General features: G+C 39.6%; 1 protein-coding gene and 1 long non-coding RNA gene across 5 annotated transcripts in view; both read left to right on the top strand.

The window, feature by feature from the left end:
• stxbp6 (syntaxin binding protein 6 (amisyn)) overlaps positions 1 to 18402 on the top strand; it is a 54869-nt gene that overhangs the window by 10811 nt on the left and 25656 nt on the right. The window lies entirely within an intron of this gene.
• Positions 2 to 7761, top strand: LOC138412159 (uncharacterized). The gene is made up of 3 exons (XR_011244641.1): positions 2 to 2249; positions 2324 to 2468; positions 2559 to 7761. It is a non-coding gene; the product is annotated as an uncharacterized lncRNA (long non-coding RNA).

Below are 18402 nucleotides of genomic sequence, written 5' to 3' on the forward strand. Positions count from 1 at the left end.
AGAACAAATAAATCTCCTCCTCCTCCTCTCTTCTCCTTTAAATGGTTTTTTATGTGTTCCTCTGTATTTATGTTTGCCATGCTGTTGTAAACCAAAGCTACATTTCCACGTCTCCCTTAATTCTGCTGCTAATGTTCAGGCTGATGAGCATGTTTACATTTCCCATGCCAATAGAATGATGCGCTAAATCGATTTACTGCTGGCCTTTCCGTCAATCGCTCTCAAACAGATTCGATTTACGCTGAAATTGAATAATTGTTTCAGCAGAAACTGAGCTTCAAATTATTGTTTTTTTCTCCTCTATTTGAGCATTAGCTGAGATATTGCTTGTTAATTGAATTAGCCATGCATGTTATTCATGAGAATAACAAGAGCTTATTCATTTCAGCACCAGCAGAACTGCTTACGAAGATCAATGACAATTCTTTATTTTATGTCTGCTTCTGATCTGATCACATAACAAAAGGTTCAAAGTTACTTCTCGGTGAATCTGCAGAATTTAAAATAAATCAGTTTAACACAAAGGTCAGTAGAGCTTTCTCAGCGTAGGATTCAAATTCAAGGTTACCCTCCAGTATCTGCAGAACACTGAGCCCCTATGTTTTCTCAGGTAAGAGCACATGAAAAACAAGCACCTAGATACAGACACAGATTAACCACAGGTTTGTTGGAGTGGACACTGCTTTTCTAAAGGGTTTATGAGGAGGACAAAAATTGAAATTATTTAATAATAAATCATTTTCTATAATTAATCCTTCTGTGTTAAGTAGTTTCACATTTAACCTCTGATCGTTTCTTTGGGACATTTTATTATTTTACACTACAAGGCTGCAACGCTACTGTGTGTGTCTGACTGACTGAGGCAGGGTCAGTCTTAAATCCCAGGTGACACGTCGTGGTGTAGCCAATTTAAACTGCTTCAAAGTTACAGTGGAGGATTTATATCCTGGATCATTGTGTCAACTGACTGGAGCAAGATGAGTTGGATACAGTCAGTGAATCCAAACTGACTTTATGGATGAGGAGACCTAACGTTGAACCGTGTGACCAAAGGGACTGTGGACTGTTGCATTCTTAGTAGTTTTTGTCTCTACTTTGTAGATAACCCAAAATAAATAGGCATGTCTGTTCTCATCAAAAGAGGAAGTAAGTTAGAGTCAAAAAACATTATCTTCCGTTAATTCACTGCCATCTTTGCTTATTATGAGCAGGACATCAGGCTGTTTAATCTGCAGCAACACACTCAGTGTTGATCATTTGATGAAGATTTGTATCCCATTATCCTCTGAAGTGCAAAATTCCATATATGTGAATGAATGTTACGTAACATTCTAAAGGAAATCAAGAAACTGCACAGTCTACTATGGTCACCACCATTCCTCCCAGCTAATCTCCTGCTGTAGTTTCCCTGTAGTTCCTTCTGTCTGCTGTTTATTAACAGTCTCCTGACTAAGCTGCTGTTCTGTATCACATGGTAGAACAGTAGTGAAGGCGAGCACTGTCGTGTCATTCACTTAGTCATGTGGCATTTATTTGTGTGTGTGTCCGTGTGTGTGTACTTTATAGCTAAACCATGAGTGTGAAACCAGCCTGTGCCCGCCTCCCTGCATACTGGAGAAACCAGGCTTGTGTGTGTGTGTGTGTGTGTGTGACTTTCAGAGTTCAGTGTGTGTGTGTGTGTGTGTGTATGTGTAACTATGCGAAAGCTCTGTGTATGCATGCAGCGGTGGGGGAAGGGGGGTCGCTGACAGTCTCATGGCTACAGTAGCAGATAGTTGAGGCCTGAGGGCCGTACAGTGGCAGGGTTATGTAATCTGCGGCATGTCGTGGCTACAATACAAGGAGCAGAGCTGTAGAGACAGCCCACGGGCACCTCACCTCTCAAACCGCTCGCCTACGATGAAACACCAGGCCGTCACTGCCGCTCTAATTCCAGCAGCATATGCTGTAGAACTGTCAGAAGACAAACAAGATAATTTCCACTCATAAGGCTTGTAGTGCAAATACTCTGACTTGAAGTTTTATAGTAACAACTGTTTTGAAGCTCCTTATCTGTCTGGAATTAATCACGGCTCTTACAGGCATTTAATATGGGTGTGAGCGTGTGTGTGAGAATTATCTGTTTTCACTGTTTGCTACATCTACTAGTGGGACGGAGAGGCCTGGATGGCTGCCACTAGGAGAGCAGTGACTCTAATGCCAGAATTATGTCCGGCTCCAGGAAAACAAGACCGGTTTTGGGTGCATTTGTAAGTTACTGTCCATAACCTGTGTGGTGTGGTTTAAACTGGTCTGTTTTGTCATCTTAGCTTTGCTTCCACAGTTTTCTGGGTTTCTGTCTGGCTCTTGATCTTCGTCCGCTTCCTCATGAAAACCGCTGGGGTTGGAACACAGCATTACCATTCACAGCGTTATCAAATGCATGTGACACACAAGCCAAGCTAAACTGTATTCCTCTGCTGATGATGGTGATCACCGTTACTGTATTTACTTCCTCTTTTTCATTTAATACAAATTAATCCTGCATAAAGTCTTAGCTGATCTTCTTTATCAAACAGTGAGATTCGAGCTCTGCGTGACCACCAGGAGAAACGTCTGTTAACGCTTTCACAACAACATCAGGGGTCCTGATGACACAGAAGTGTGCTGGAAGATCAACACAGGCCAAGTTTGGTAGTGAGCTTTCTCTTTGATCACTGGGCTTCACGCGGCGCCTGTGTGGCTGGACATCGGAGTTGAAACACTGGACCGCCCACAGAATGTTTGGCAGTAGAGATGTGAGGCCCGTCGAGCTTGATAAGAAACTGAAGGTTCACTCGAAGAGCCTATCGGCTCATACAGTTTTCTTTTCATTTTGACTGATCTGAGAGGAAAACATATTTCATTCCTTCCTCATACCATTGCTCCTTTGAGCAATTCTTGTTTTTTTTGCCCTTGTTTACAGTTTTACAGTTTACATCTGCGTGACTAACTTCTACAGGTTGGCAGCTTCGGGGGGTTTAAGGAAGGAAATGAAGAGTGAACTTAAACATGCCATCCTATTCACAATGTAACCTTGCACAAGCCTCATGAATCACCATCCTACTCCCAGTTTTCTGTCACCAACACATTCTTTGTGTGTTTGGCTTCACCAATGCATTATGTTAATATGTGAATTTCCTTGTGGGAAGCTCGTTCATGGGTGTATTCATGCACCATGTGTTTATGCAGGCATGTTATTTTGTGGGTGGGTTTACATGTTTGATTTAATGTGTAGGCTGTGTGTTACATATGTGCTATGCAGAGGTTGGTATCTTCATTGGCATTTATATAGAGTTTTGTTGTTGATATTTAAACTAGAGCCCGACCCATATTGGCAGATACTGATATATATGAAATTGGTTGCTGAATCAGTTAATTCCAACTCACCTAATCAATACAGATTTGAACAACATAAAGCAGAATGAAAAGACCTAACATATGATACACAAGGATTGTTTGATTTGAATATCTTTAACACATGGCAGCAGTATACATTATACTCAGTAACACAGCATCATTGCTTTTCTCCAAGGCTCTTTGCAACAGAAATTCCACACTTGGATCACTGGTCTGTGTATTTTACTTTTCCACTTTACTCCATTTGTCATCGGTGTCCTCGCAGCTATTGATTCGTTGGTGAGATGGATGGGCGAGCACACCGTGTAGCTCACTGGTATATTAAGCTGCTTAGACCGATCGTTAAGTCAGGGCATGTTTACTCAGTCCCAGTCTAACTTAATGCATTCACATACATACATTTTAGTTTGTGGGTGTGCTTTCCAAAGTTTGTTCAATCTTTCAAGTCCAGATAGAAACACAAATTACAGATCATGCATACAGTTTCATAACTATCTGGGAGGTGTAAACACACACAGCTCACACAGATGTTTTTCAATTAAAATCTATTTGAAAAATATGACCAAGCTATTTATTTAAAATGTTTACATCTGATGCTTTTGTTTATAAGTTGATACATCATTTCCCAAAATGTGGAAAAAATGTCTTTGGCTTTTCAACTCCGAACAAAATCATCTCAGACTTCAAGAGCAGACGAGAACAAAGAACTTAATGTTTTGTCTTTGATGCAGTTATAAAATAACTTTATAAAGTTGCTATAGTTGTACTGTAAGTGTATTGTCTTGCATTGTGATGGAAGAGAATATTAAAATTGTGCCATTAAATATGAAAATATATTTTTTTTATAATGCAGTAATGGTAAGTTAGAATTTATTTGTGTTGTTTGTTTTCTATCCTTTCTACCCACACACTATTTCTCCATGGGATGTAAAGAAGTTCAGCTCTGTGTTGGACTGTGCATTTTACAGGATTTTCTAGTTTGGTTTAACTGTTTCGCTGCATTGGACCGAGATGTAACTTTTTAAAAAACAGATCAGGGAGTCTGGACAAATGTTTGTTAACGAGGTTTAGCCAGGCGGGGGTGTGTGGGTGGTCGGTGTTCTGCGGAGAAGAATGTTTCCTTCTGTGGGTTTCTCACAGGGCCAGTGTAGCAGCAGTGACTGATGCTGGCCTCCCAGTATTTACTGAGAGCAAAGACCTAAAGCCCACTCACACAGGACCAGATACATCAGCATAACACTAAAACCACATCTTCTGTTGAGGTCCGTGCCTATGTGCATGCCATCCATACCAAATCTCTTTGAGTCAGTGTGCTACCGAAGCCTTTATCTCCACTAATTGGGTTCTTGCAGCCGCTCAGCTCAGTTACTTTCCAGACTACACTCCGCTAACACATGAACTGTGTCTTCACTCTTGCCCCTGCTTATCATGTCAACCTCCCCTCATCCCTCTGCCTCAAACCTCCTCTTGGCCAATATGAGAGTCCTTGAAAGCCTTGGAAATGGATTCAGAGGTGGCTAAGATGGAAGATAAAAGGGTAAAAGAAGTGAAGGAAAAATTAAAAGATTAAAGTGATGAGATGGCAATCTTTTGGAGGTCTGGGTATGGCAAGCCAAAGGGCTTCGGTCGAGGTTCTAACAAATAACAGATTTGAAATGATATTCGGGTTCAGGTTGGGTGTGGTTACTACGGCTGGGCTATATACTTTTTCAGTGTACGTGCCTGTAATCGGGGAAAACATTGGGTGTCAGGTATGGACACAAAAAACAGAATGCTTGTCAGGTTCGGGTCGAGATCTGTTAGTTTTGTCTTGGTCACAAGTTTGGTCAGAAACAGTGGCCTGAGCCACGTTCTAAAGCAAAAACACACTCTGGAAAATTTCCCAAAATTAGAGGAGAACCTGTCTGTGAGAACGTTGAGTATTTTCTGCAAACCCCCCTGGTAAAGACTCCATGTGAGAATAGAGCAGGTTAGTGTCTAATTTCATACATGTGAAGGATGCAAAACTGAACTTTTTACTCAACATTTACCTTCGCAATATAAAGTGAATAGCTGAAATTCCAAAGAAAAAAAAACTTGATCACTTGAAAGTTATCTTTTTGTTATTAGATAGAGGATGGTATAAAATAACATTTCTTACATTCTTGAGAAACATAGTTCACAGAAAACCACTGACATTTTTGGATGAGTCCAGCACGCCTGACCTTGACGCCTGAATGGCCGCAGATGTCTGGGTAGCACACAAGTCTACAATTATGGATTATGTGTACTCATCCATTGTGGTAGTTTGGGACTTGTTTGTCTCGTCCTGTGGACCAAACATAGCAGACAGAACTTTTTATTTTTGGTTTATATTTGTGGGGTCATATGTGAGTCATTAACTTTTGAACATGGTTAATAACACGTGATCCATTGGCCTATTTCTTTAGTCAGATGTTTTTATTCATCAATGATACAGTTCCAATTTTAAAATAAAGAAACAAAAAGAAAAACGTTTGTGGAAAAGGACCAATGGATTAAAAGAGACGACGGCTGGCGGTTGCATAATAAGACATCCATGGTCTCTGATGTCTCTTTCACTTTCTCACTCACTCACTCACACACACACACACACACACACACACACACACACACACACACACACACACAGCAGGTGGAGCAGGAGAGATGAAAGACTGAAATGCTCTGCAGGTGGACTGAGGTGTGTGTGCGGTGCTTTTCATAAAAACCTCTGTGGAGTCGGCCAGTATGTTTCATCCAGTCTCCATGCCCCAGTGGTTCTGACAGATCCCATCGCAGTGCATTCCTATACCAAAGCCAAACTGTCTATCATCAGCTCCTCCTCTGTACTTTACTGTCCAGCTCAGTCTGCTTGCTTTCTGTTGAAACAAACAGCCCTGTGGTTCACAGAACACCTCTACGATCCCTCTTCATGATCCCCTCACAAATCAGCCACGTGTGTTTAGCTGCCACTGCTTTTGTCCTGTGTGTGTCTGTGTGTTTGTGTTTTTTCTCTTTTTTTCCAGTGGAAAACTGTGGGGTTCTTTACTTCTGTAGCAGTGATATGTTAATTGGTGTTGTGGAGGCACTGCACAATTGTTAGTCTGGAACACTCTGCTCAGCTCCCTGTAACTTTTCATTCACTCCTTGGCTGCCATTGGTCCCACACCTTCTTAAGGACTCGGCAGGGTTCCTGCTTGCACTGGAAACGCTGTGGAGATAAAGAGATGGAAATGATAGAGATGAAACACAGGAATGGGGGTAGTCTTTTCTTGTGCTTCGCATGCCCAGAGAATAGATTTGGAAATAATTTGTGGTTGCCTGTGATTTGGAGCTGATTTGATTACAGTAGTTTATAGCGTATACATCCCTTAAGCTTGGTAGTTTAGATGGAAATCCAGTGATCTCATTGTGAATATACTAAAGTGCAGCTCAGACCACATTTCCGAGTTTATCCGAGCTTGAGAGAAAACTCTCAACGCCCGACCCGAACCTAACCAGAGCCTGATGCAGTTAACGTAAGCTGCACTGGATTTGTTCCCCTGTCCCTGACACACAGTTATTGTTTTCCCTGATTACAGACATGTGCAGTGTAGAAAATCAAGTATACCGCCCAGCCAACGTGACCGACCCAAACCTGAATATAATTTCAAGATTTTAGTTCAAACCCTCCCGGACCTGACGGACTAGGGACAGGTATCCGCACTCTAGTATGCACCAATCATTAGTTTGGAAAGAAGTGGTAAGAGACTGTTAAATTCATGAGAATGAAAAGAAAGACTTGTCATTGTCTTCGTCACAGTTGATGCATAAAGAATGGATTTCCACTTCGGCATCCACACACAGTCTCAGCTGGTCATTACGACAAAAGAATGAGGTACGGTTCATAACCTTAAAAGACTTTATGGCTGCTCTGTTGTTTGTGTGGAGAGGTTTGGTTTCTGGCCTCCTTGCTGGGGTGTACCCTTGTTACGCCGACTGTCGTGGAAGCGTTGATGGCACACAACAGAAAAGAATGGCGCAGGGCCACGAGGTGATGTGGTCACATAAGAATCACTGAGGACATAATTATTCAAAAAGAGGACCACGCCACACATGGTTTTGATACTGTGTACTCTGACAATATGTATTAGCTCACTAATAGAGCTCATTTAGACAATCCCCTGTGTACCTGGAAGAAGAGTCTTCTTCATTGTGTTCTCAGCTTTAATTTTGTGTAAACAAAGTCCGTACCTCAGATCCTTCCTCATCTGTGCAAATGAAGAGAGAAAGAGAGGTGAAAAGACAAGATGGAGCTAAAGTGACAGAACAAAGACCTCGTCTTATTGAAGTCAGCCATCCATAAAATTAGCTGATGCTTTGTTCTTGTCAAGCAAAGCCTTCACAACTGAGCATTTGATAACCAACTGTAGTTACTCAATCCAGTTAACACATTTCATTTGTTGTGTTAAAAATATACAAGTGCTTCATGCGAAGACAAATGTTTTTATGACCTGTCCGGGTATTAGAATCAACTTTATTTCAGCAGATGTTCTTTCTTATTTTGCAGTGTGTCGACATTGATGATTATTACAAAATGTTCTGCCAGTGCATTTTAATTAGGTATTTTATAAAGAAACTTTCTTAATCTCTCCCAGCAAGTCTCAGAACAGTAATTTGAGCGTAAAATAACAGCTGTCCCTAAGATCAAGGTGTTGCCAGAGAAGTAGAAAAAATAGCCTCGTACTGTTGGGGCTAAGGCGTACTGACACACCTGATAATGCACATCACATGGCCAGTCACATACACAGGTCATGAATGTGCTGTTGTAAACATGAAGCAGATTGTCTACTCTGCAGTTGGCTGCTAAAATACTACAAATGAGGAACAGCAATGAAAAGTCATGCCTGGAATTTATTTGCTTGGACCGAAAACCATGGAACAGTGTATAAACTAAAACATTATAGTAGGATGTAGCCAAAGGGTAGTGGTGGGAGATACATTATTTGTTTATCCTTTGAGGATCAGGGCGTTACTGATGATTTATGTAATGCTACAAATTTTAAAAACATTAATGTTATGCTATTTTTTATATAATCAGAAGTGTAAGATTAAGAGAATTATAGTAAACCACTCGCTCTCCTGTTTTTGTCTCTGACTGGTGAAAAAGAAACCACTCACAGATTATGTGCTTCACAGGGTTGAGACTTTAACTTAACTCAATTAATTCAAGCCCTCAATGTTGTCTAGATCCTTTTTACTGCACTTGGCTGTCTTTCAACAAGTGCATTGGACTTGGAGAGGAAAACTTCTTATGTTGCTATCACAACAAGGAAGTCAGAGTCAATGTTGTGGACTGCCTGGTTTCTAACAATTCTCTACAGTCCACTTGCAAGACGCCACCTCCCTGCTGATAAATATTTCTCAATCAAACTTATATCTCTTTTCTACACTTGGTTTTCTGTGTAATCTCCGTGCAGTGGTCTGTTCTTCAAGCAGTAATTCAAAAAACAGGACTTGTGTTTGTCTCAATGTTGGTTAAATTTTGAGGCGTAATCAACTGCATTTGTGAAACATTTATTGAATAGACTGCAGAGGGAACATTGAGTCTCACAAGCTACAACATTCCTTGATTAAAACACTTTAAAAAGTGAACTTGGTAATCTTCTTCCCAAAGGCCAGTGCCATCTGCTCCCTCAAGCCTTTAGAAAGGCACTAACAGAATGCTGTGGGTGCTGAAGTAATTAATGTACCTGCAACAGCTTGACTGCAGTCAACCTGATTGGGTTGTTTGTTTGCAAGTAAGGAAAAGTAGATCGATAGGATGAACTTCATCTGAACTTCATCTGTTAAAAATGTCCATAGTTTATGAAGAAATGTGTTAGAGATGGAAGAACCAGATAAGTGAAGTCCTGCACTGCATGGATAGACAGTAGTGGTTAATGATTTTGTTGTTAAAAGTAAATTCACATTGTTTTGACCGTCGCTCAACAGTTCAACCTGCTCTTTGTTGGATAAACCTCAGCAAACAGGGACTTACCAAAGTGTCTGTTGGCTGGAATATTGACACTACATAATCACCCTGGCTTCATGCCTCCTGTACAATTTATCATTGTCTTGGCTGACAAAGTTTGGTACATCTGCAAAAGGTATTTAGCTTTTTGAAAGTGTATGGATAAATTGCTGCCAGATGTCATATTTTACAACTTTCTTTTATTTCTATACATATTCTGTACACATATTTTGAAATAAACAAAAATAATCAGTGTTACATTGCACTTCAATTTGAAATGTACATTAATTACTAGATTTTATTCAAGTATATGAGAATGTTTTATACATGCTACTTGTCATGAAAGCCTTATCTGATCATTAGAAACTATCAGAGATACATGGTAAAATTGACCAGACGGAAAGGAAGGACAATACCCTCTTAGACTGGGATCAGAGGAGACGGGAAGGGGGCTGTTGATGGTGAAAGAGACCGAGATGTTGGAGGAGGAAGGGAGGGGGAGGGCTCAGGGCTCCTTATTTCTGATGGAAACTGGAAAGCAATTACTAACTGTGTTAGCTTTTTTTTTTTAAATGTAACATAACTAAACCTTTTTTTTGGGAGGTTACATTTCACCTCTGTCCATTTGTTTGTTGTTTAGCAAGATTTCGCAAAAACCTCTGGATGGATTTCTACAAATTTTGGTGGAATGATGCAATGTATGTGTCAGGGGAAGAACTCTTTGAATTTTGTTGTGGTCCAGATCAATTGTTTTTTTTTTGACATTTTCACCGATATCCAAGATAATAATTCATGGATGTTGCTTAAATAAATCAGGGATGTTGAGGGGGCCAATTTCCATGTGCGTGCAATGTGGTGCAACTTGATTGAATTTACCTTGCGGGGGTCTGCTCGACTTGTGCCATTCCAGTTTGATGATGTACTGTATTTCACAATCCTCCCAGCAGCAGTTAATGTCTTAGTTGTTTCTCTTTATTCCTCTGCTTCAAAATTGAAATTTGATGGGGTTAACATTTATGTGCAGTGCACCACAATATACTCTATCTTCTTTCTCTACATATCTCTTGAGTCTTGTCGTCGTTAAGGTTAACAGACACATTTCTTTTACAGCCTCCTGGTGCTGATGTGCGTGCATTGATGTACAACTCCTTTGATGGCCAGAAAGGTGTAGAATGTCTCAGGTTCTGCATAAATAAAATATCTGCCTGGGCCGTGAGAGCTGATCAATTTATGCATGTTTTTTATAAATTGTCAGCGTCTTCTTTGTCCGCACACAAAATTAAACAAAGCCACATTTCTCAGTGCTGTTACCTTCCTTTTCTTAAACTTTATCAAAAGCATTAAAGTTTGATGTACTGCACTTATCTATGATTTCTCAAAGCAACTTTCTTTATTTTTTTTCTTTCTTTCTATCAGCATTGATGTCTCTCATCTGCTCCATGTAAACCTGTATCATGGGGCTAATAAAGCTGAAAGCATACTGTCTCTGAGGATGTTCCACGGCCAAATACACACAAAGAAAACAGTAAATCTGCAAATGCATTTACCTTGGGGACTCAACTGCCTGGTTGAGAACTTTAAGGAGAAACATGCTTTTGTTTTCTGCTCCAGCTGCCTCCCCCTGCTCTCTCTTGTTGTCCAATTATCTTTTGTCTGAATATCTTTAATGTACGGCAGTTAGTGCGAGAGTGTGTGTTTCGTGATCCTCTCACTATCCCTCTGGCAGAGATATTGGCTGTGTTCAAGATTTTGGAACATAAATGAACATGGCTTATCCACGGCACATTAACATTTAAGTTTTGCCAAGTGAAAATTAAAAACCTAGCCTGATTTAACATCCCTTTCGTCATACAGTGCAGGGTTCTCCTCTGTTTTAATATTGCAGAGGCGGATATTTAACATTCAGGCCAAAAACACAGCAAATACTGACTTGTAGGTAATTAGTAGGTCTGTCTAGAGTTTTATCTTATACTTGATTATCTCAAGATGGAATCTATCAAAGTCTGGGTAAGTTGCCACCTCTGCTTCACAGTATCCTGTCAGAAACCTTGTAAGTTTATGTTCCTGCTGCTAACATGCAGTCTCCAATTCCCCCCTCCCATCCCCCAGCAAAGAGTGAAATAGAGAAATAAGTACATTATCGTTTTTCTATAATCCCAAGTCTCTGCTATAAAATTTCCATTGCTCAGGGACTGGAACTGGATTTTTAACTGCCTCTAGGTGATTGAGGCACAGACTGAGAATGATCGATAAGGGTGTACTGCAGAAAAGCCCCTGCAGCTCACACAGTAAATATTTGTTTGGCTCGGAGGTTCGAGGACAAATGCAAACACCACATGTGGAATTATACTTCGGAAAAGCAAACGTGTAATGTAAAGTACTCCCCTCATATACTCATAGATGAAGAGACTCAGTTGAAGTGCTCATTCATTTACTGCATCTATGCAGTTATTTATTAGTAAGGCTTACATGTAGTCATGTGACCTGACTTTTGGACACAAGCAAACTTATTACCTCCTCCAAAGAGGTTATGTTTTCATCGATAGCATTTGTTAGTTAGAAGGATGACGCAAAAACTATCATAATGATTATTACGAAACTCGGTGGAAGGATGTGGGATGGCCCAAGAAAGAACCCATTACATTTTTGTGTGAATCTGGATTAATTTTTACTTTCTTTTACATCGCAAGTCATGGGTTAAATCTTTTTAATATTTTGTCTATTCTGTTCTTGTCAGCAGTGAAATCGAAGTTGAAGGCATAAAGAAAGTTTAATAGGAAACTGCTTTCATTAAGTTTTTAGTGTCTCAGACTCTGCAGAAATGTTCTGTGCCTCTGTTCAGGATGCTGTCAGACTACAGCTGTCAAAGATTTTAAAGTAAAGTAAGAAAAGGTTCTCTACGAGGACTTCTAGTACGGTAGAGCAGGAACCATATTCCACAGTCATATGTTCACTGATCCTGATGATTCTTATATCACTTTTAAGCTGCTTGTATTGATTTTGAAGTGAGACACATGGATTTGCTGAGCCAGTGCATCTGGAGTTAACTCTAGCAGTCGCTTTAAAGGCAGAGTGGATTTATCTACTGCTCCAAAACCGAGAGGAATTCTGCCTACCAAGCAGATCTGAGTCCAGCCGCAGTCTTACAAGACAAGGTGCAGAGAGTCGGATTTGATACTTTATCTTTCAAGCATGATATTTGTCTGCATTAAAGACAAAGTGCAGCTGCAGTTTCGGGAATGAGAAGTAGGAAACAACAGTTTCAATCAACAGATCCATAACAACTTCAGTTTTGCACCTGCCTTAGCGGGGAAGTTAACACAGTGAGTGATTGGTGCTTCCTGAGCAACACGCACTCAAGGCTACATCTGCATGAGCCAGCTTTAGTGCTTAACAGTACGTGGTGCTTATGCTTGTGATTGGGACAGGGTCCAAAACAGCCTCTCAGATCCCTGACTTAGTCTTTTTCTAATCCTTTGCCTCAGAGGCCACAAACAAACTAGTGACTGAATGAAAGAAGTGAGAAATTAATAGAAGAGTGAAAGTGGTGACAGCAAAGAGCTGAATGAGGCATCACAAAGTGCTGTGTTCAGGCAGCACTATAGATATGTTATACTGGCCGACACCAATATAATTTCTTATATACCAGCCGATATATGTATATATATATGTTTTTACATATTGATCTTTCTATGTTTGTGTTGTTGTTTTTGATGTTTGAAAGTACAGCCTGAACGATAAGGACTTTTTGCAAACATTTCAATATAGCAGCTAATTACAGACATTACAAAAAGTTGACATGATTCCTAAGATTTGGAATAAACTAGAAGTTGCCTATGTAAAATGTAAACATACATGCACATGTTTTCTGCATTGTTTATTCTCTAAAGGTGGTGTTCCGTTACTGGTCAGCGTTTGGTTTGGGTGGTATGCACGTGTTGGTTTGCTTGTTGATTAATGCGTGTTTGGTACATCAGGCCATTAGATGTGGATCAGCTTTGATACAAACAGACAGCACTGAATCGACTGAGCTTGAGTAATTGGACCTTGTGGGGAACATCAGACCCACTTCTGGAAAATGCACACTCTCATGATAACACTTAAACACTCAAACAAACACTCGTCCTCTCGCAGCTTCCCATAATACCACTCTTTGATACAGTTAACAGATAAACGTCGGCCCATTGTGAGATTAGAGTAAATGGCTTTTTGGGTAAATATTTTCCTCTTTGCCAGTAAAAATCTTGAGCAGGGTCAAGTCAGGTAGTCAGGAAGAGATTGATTGGATAAGCCACAGTCCAACTAGGGAGTGCTTTATTTTCACAGTAGGGGGAAACAGCATCTGGCTGGGGTGAAAGTGTGCACTCCTGACTTTCACTTCAGTGAAACATTTTACAGAGACATATCAGATATTCCAAAATCTCTAAACTGACTAAATACTCAACATAGGACATCTGTAACTCTTTGAGAGCCAGAGGTACTCTTGATCTTTCACATGATGGACTTAAAGTATTTGTGTGAGTTATTCCTGAAAAGGAGCAACAGAACCTGAAGTACATAAAGCTCTACGATATACAGTAAGTAAACTGCATACAAGTTCAGCAGGCAATCATGATCATCAACCCCCATTAACAAGTCAACAAACAGCTTTTCTACTGATTATTATTCAGATTTCGCAACATGCTCTCAGGCTGTGGGGTCAAATAAAGAAAAAGAGTTACAAATTTGTCAAATGTCTTATTGTCGGTTAACAATTAAATGGGTAATGATGGAAATCCCTGTTCCTGACCCATTTGTTTACCCATTTGTCACAGATTAGACATTTCCATTGATTTTGAAATCTGGTTTTGGCCACTTCTCTAACCAAATAATGTAAGTTGCTATGGGGTGGAAAAAGTTTGGAACATGATCCCTGTTTTTCATTGGTGTATTTAATTCATTTGGAAAGCTTGAAGACGGAAAACCTCCTTAGAAACGTTTCTATAATCACATTTGAAGTGTGAGTCATCAACTTGCACAATTATTTGGAATGTGAAATATCTTTTGAACATGTTTTTTAATCAAGGCTTTTTATGATGGACATGAAATAAACCAACAGGCTGAAAGTTGTGCCAAAAAAAAAGAACACAAGATTGAATGTGACCTTTTCTGATAAGAAGATACAGATAAAGAAAATGAGGCTGTTTGATTATAAACCCAGAGAAACTGACAAAAACACATTTCTGTATCACATATACATCTTCTCACAAAAACAATACTGCCACGCAAATGCCTTTTAATCAACAAGTTGATGACATCATGCTGATTTTCTCATTTTGTATCCACGCCTTCAGTTGACATATTAATTTGAGGAACTTTTTCCTGACGAGATCTTGAGATGGAGTTTACCTCAGCCTCACCCTGAACCCAGCTGTTGTTACGCTTTGTTCTGACCTAAATACATTGATTAAAAGTTCATATGAAGTTTACTCTTATTTACTTCCATGAAATCTATGATTCTAATTGAACGCGTTAGGGCTAAACAGATAAAAGAATTCCCACCCATAACTTTTATCTGTTGATCTTTCCCAGTCTTGCTTTCTTCACTTTACCATCTTTGAGCTTTGACCTTGTATTCAACATCTGTTGGTCTTTATCTCTCTATTCTTTTAAACAGGACTCCCTCGGCTTGGTTGTCATTTATCATAATGACGAGCTATCTGCAGATCCGAACCTAAGGAAGACAAATACTAACTAAGCAGGATTCATGCTTGATGCCTTCGTAATGGTTTGACCTGAGGTGTTGGTTCATGTGTCTCGGTCACTTACAGCTTTATGTAGTAACCGTGCCGTTAGACTATGAAGTGTCTCGATGACAGGAGGCCAAAGCTCATGTCAGCGAATAACACTGCTGCAGTTTCACATTGACTCCGCTTCTATTAGCATGTCAATAGAAGTCTGTGGGTTTAGTTCAGTGGACAGTAGAATATTCACAGTAGGTTTAAATAGGGTCATATGACCTTGGGTCATGATTTGAATAATGTGCTCCATCAAAAAATCCATTGTAATGTGCGTATGTGTAATCTGTGACCTTCAAATGTGCATTTTCTATGAATAATGAAATAGTCAAATTTACACATTATTTAAACATCAATTCTATTGTTATTTTTTATAAGTGATGATAATTTATGGTTGTTTTCTAGTTTGGGCGTATGTACCCTCAAATATATAAATAGGATAACGGTGACATGGCTATTTTTATCTGTCAGCTTGAAATTAGTGGAGAGAGATTAACCATCACTAACTAATTGATATATGTTGCAAAGGATTGTTATGTTAACTCTTAAAAGGTACACTCTTTAATTTGGATATATCTTTCAATAGTGCCTCCTAATCATAAATAATAAAAGATCAGTGCCGTCAATCGTACATCTTCCATATGTACTGACCACTCTTTCACAGATGAACTTGCCTTTATTAGCTCCAACGATAATCTTTAATCATTAAACAGCCAGATCAGTAATTGTTGGAGGTCTTCTGCTATAACGGCACATCAGTCTATTACCGTTCTGCTCTTCTGTCATTACATATCACAACTGCAAACTGACCAATGAAGCTTTGCTTTGGTTTGGCCTGCCTCTGTATAAAGGGACCTGATCAGGCATGTAGATGATTGGGTCTGTGTTGAGGAGCAGAGGAAAGAAGGAGGTAATGATCTCTGTGTTCACCTTGCTTGGCCTGTGATGTCTTCGATTGATTGGCTGGAGAATAACAAAGAAAAGTTCCTGAATAAAGTGCCCATTAGCTGCTGTACAATAAGCTGTTGTGCAAAAAGCTGTCCCCCTTATTGATTTTTTTATTCTTTGACACAAAGCAGAGTGTTTGTAAATAAGACTGTAAATATTTTAGATAATAATAAACCAACGGTCCAACTTTAAGTCTGGCGTTGACCATTGAATGTAATGACAGCTTTGTCAAGTGGCATTTTAGCCTGACGTCAGTGCATATGTGCAGTGGCTCATTAAGCGCAGCTCATCTCATTTCTATAAAGTACATAGTGTGCATATACATTTATTTTATTGACTGATGCATGCAATTAGTGATGCTAAGCAGTAGATTGCATTGTGCCTCACAGGCCAACTTGCAGCATAAGACGTGACATTTAAGGATTTTTGAATTGTTTTTAATTTATTCTCATCAAATATAATCATAACAACAAATTATTTATTGATGTTAAATGCAAAGTGTGATCAGAAAGTTATGTTTTGTGTTTTTAAGGCCACCTACCTTGTTTGATTCGGTGTCCCGACCTTTGGACTTAGTTCTGGCCAAACTAAAATAACGTGTGAAAGTTGCTAACCTAAACTTAGTTTGACCAAAAGAGATGGTCTCAACTTTTTTGGATATTAGTTTGAAACCTTGGTTTGAACCATGCTCTGTGGTTCCTACATGACCTACCTTGAATAAAACATGTTATTGATTTGGCGTTTAACTTAAACGAAAACAAATCATCGTCTATTTAACGTTGTGATTATCTTAGATTTACAATCATTCTTTCTTTATTGTTTTCTCGCCCCTCATTTGTGACATGTCCCTTGTCCATCCTCTTCTCTCAGCCCATGCTTACAGTGCAGCTTTGTATGCTTGTGAGTGGCATGCATGTTAATTGTGGTAATGAAGGTCACCTAGAGGAGCAGCTGGAGTCCCTCTCTGTGTGGACAACACTCCCTGCAGGGAAGTGTCTGCCTGGTGTGAACCTCACCAGGACACCAAGAAACACCATATGCTGCCCACCCACAGTCTCACACCTTTCTCAGGGATTGCCACTGAGAAATTCAATCATAGAGCTCAGAGCCTTGCAAGACATGTGAGATACTATGAGGTCTGCTGTCCAAACTTCAAATCAAGTGAGACAGAACTATCTGGACTGAAATGAACTCAAGAAGCTGCATCGTCTTTGAATTTACATTAGATGACTTTTGACCAATAGGAAATAGAAATATGCCAAAATAAACCCTGAGTTGGTCTTATTATTAAGCAGGTATGGCTAATTGAAGTGATTAACTGCCATCAAGCACACCCAGCAACTTAAACATCCTAGTAGAGTTCATGGTCTTCTGGTGAGTGTCACAATTACTGAATACTAGAGATGTTCACGCGTGGACATTGTCCCACCTGGTAATTAACTAACAAAACTAGTGTAATCGATTACAGTTGACGTTTTACAAAGAAAGACGTGTGACCTTGACATAAAACCTGCGTTGACCAGTTGTCTTTCAGGTGTTCTTAAAGTAATGAGGTTACCTATTGGCATACGGTTAAATCTGAAATATTGCAGAATATGCACTTTTGCTTTTTGCTGTGAAACCAAATTCTCCACATTGTTGGTCAACTCTCCTCTTGTCACGTGTCTATACCTGTAGTGTAGACTAAGTTGCCTCTCCTCTCAGACCACATTGCCACGGCTGCAGCCATTTGTGCTATACATCCATTATCGCTCTATCAGTTCCCCGTGTTTCTATAAAGATGAAAACCATTTGTCTTCCAAATGCCAGTTTTTCACAAAGTTGGAAAAATAATCTTTATTCAAGTAATGTGACAATGCAGTGCAAAACATCAGGAATTTGAATCACCGTCGTGAGCTTTAGAATTTGGACAGAACATGAAATCCCTGTATTTATCTGAAAATGCAACAATCATGAAATTCTCAGATGCATGGATTTACTGGGTAGTGTTCTGCAGCAGTGTGCAGGAACGCGGCCAAAGGATAACAGCTTGGGAAAGGTTTTCTAAATTATAATTTTATCACAGCAGCATTGTCATAAAATGCAATTTCTTGGCTACACCACCTCCTCACACCTGCTCTCCCCCTAATGCTGATAGGATTGGGCACATAGTTTGTTTTTAGGTCAGATTCACATGTATCACCTTAAATACGTGTTGGGAATTCAGAGTAATAGTACATGTAGTAAAATAAGTAACCAAATGAAATACTGTTAATGTAATGATCTTCTATGGCAGGCTGGAACTATTTGCTACAAGACCAATAGTTC

The sequence above is a fragment of the Paralichthys olivaceus genome, chromosome 12, assembly GCF_024713975.1.
Source record: "Paralichthys olivaceus isolate ysfri-2021 chromosome 12, ASM2471397v2, whole genome shotgun sequence".
NCBI classification, from domain to species: Eukaryota; Metazoa; Chordata; class Actinopteri; order Pleuronectiformes; family Paralichthyidae; genus Paralichthys; species Paralichthys olivaceus.